The following is a 1,839-nucleotide window of genomic DNA, read 5'->3' on the forward strand; positions in this document are numbered from 1 at the left end:
CACCCTTGAAATCTACAATGACACCCGAAAGGGATCTTGTCTTATGCTGCCGGATCGTCTCCGACCCATAGCGACGCCATGGACACATCTCTCCCAGAAGGCCCCACCTCCACCTCCGATCATTCTGGTAGTGGATCCATGGAGTTTTCTCCGTAAAAATCTGGAAGTGGTTTACCTTCGCCTCTTTCCGCGCAGTCAACTTGAGTCTCCGCCCTCGACTCTCTCCCGTGCCGCTGCTGCCCAACGCGGGTGAGTTTTGATATGTAGCAGGTTGCCTTCCACTCGCTAGCCACTGGCCATGCTAAGAATGGAATGGACAGGCCTCTGCTTGACTCTCCTTCCAGTAGCCAAGACTAGTAGAGTACTAGAAACTCTCCAGGTGCGACCCTGAGAGGGTGAAAGGGATATATATCCCTATATGAAATCTGATAGATTAAATATTGTAAGCCAGAGGTATAGCTTCTTGAGGACAGGACTCATACCTATTAATTTTGTTGTATTATATTGTGCCAAACACTTAGCACTTTGCTCTGCACATAATAAGTGCTCAATAAATACCACATCCATACTTCTACTTCTCAAGTAGTTTAGTATGGTGCTCTGCAAACAGGAGGCATTTGGTGAATATTCCTATTCATGGACGTATATGTGCACGTGATTGACACTTGGATCAATCAATCACACAATGGTATTTATTGAGCACTATACTAAGCGCTTGGAAGAGTCCAATACAAAAGAATTAGTAGACGTTCCCTGCCCATATCGAGCTCACAGTCTGGAGGGGGAGATAAGCATTAATATAAATAAAAAATTTATGATTTAAATATAGGTACCAAAGTGCTGTGGGGTTGGGGGGTGGGGCGAGTATCAAATGCCCAAAGGTCGCAGATCCCAGTGCAAAGGGGACGCAGAAGGGAGAACAAGCCGGGAAAAAGAGGGCTTAATGGGGGACACCTCTTGGAAGGGATGTGACCTTATCAAGATAATCGAGTCAGAGACAGTCCCTATTCCATATTGGAATAGAACAATGAGTTTTGAAGACATCCACTGTGGCTTAGTGGAAAAAATACAGATCTGAGAATCAGAGGACCTGTGTTCTAATCCTGCCTCTGACAATTATCTGCTGCGTGACCTTGGGCAAGTCACTTAATTTCTCCATACCTCAGTTCCCTCATCTGCAAAATGGGGATTCAGTACCTGTTTTTTGTCCTACTTATTTTGTGAGCCCTATATGGAACCTGATTATCTTGTAAATTATATATATATACATAAGTATACATCCGGTATATGCCTCACGGCCTAGTAAGTAAAGCATGGGCCTAGGAATCACAAGGGCCAGAGTTCTACTACCAGATCCACCAGTCATCTGCTGTGTGACTTTGGGCAAGTCACTTAAGTTATCTGAGCCTCCGTTACCTCATCTGTTAAATGGGCAGGATGACACGTGCACCATGTGGGAAAAGAGACCGTGACCGACCGGATGTGCTTGTAATAATAATAATAATAATAATAATATTGGTATTTGTTAAGCGCTTACTATGTGCCGAGCACTGTTCTAAGCGCTGGGGTAGACAAAGGGGAATCAGGTTGTCCCACGTGGGGCTCACAGTCTTAATCCCCATTTTACAGATGAGGGAACTGAGGCACAGAGAAGTTAAGTGACTTGCAGTAAACACTCAATAAATACAGTTGACTGAATGAATGAAATACCACACATTATTATTATTATTATACCCCAGGGCTCAGTACAGTGCTTGGCACATAGTAAGTGCTCAAGTACCACATTTATCATTATTATTATTATTATTGTTGTTATTATTATTAGATCTGAGGGCCTAA

The 1,839-nt window shown here is 43.6% G+C and overlaps 1 non-coding gene across 1 annotated transcript; it reads right to left on the reverse strand.

Moving 5' to 3' along the window:
* Window positions 1–259: 259 nt before the first annotated feature.
* On the reverse strand, window positions 260–397 carry LOC114814905. The gene has a single exon (XR_003762700.1). It is a non-coding gene; the product is annotated as a small nucleolar RNA SNORA7 (small nucleolar RNA).
* Between the last annotated feature and the right edge of the window lie 1,442 nt (window positions 398–1,839).

This window comes from Ornithorhynchus anatinus, chromosome 10 (genome assembly GCF_004115215.2).
Source record: "Ornithorhynchus anatinus isolate Pmale09 chromosome 10, mOrnAna1.pri.v4, whole genome shotgun sequence".
NCBI lineage: Eukaryota > Metazoa > Chordata > Mammalia > Monotremata > Ornithorhynchidae > Ornithorhynchus > Ornithorhynchus anatinus.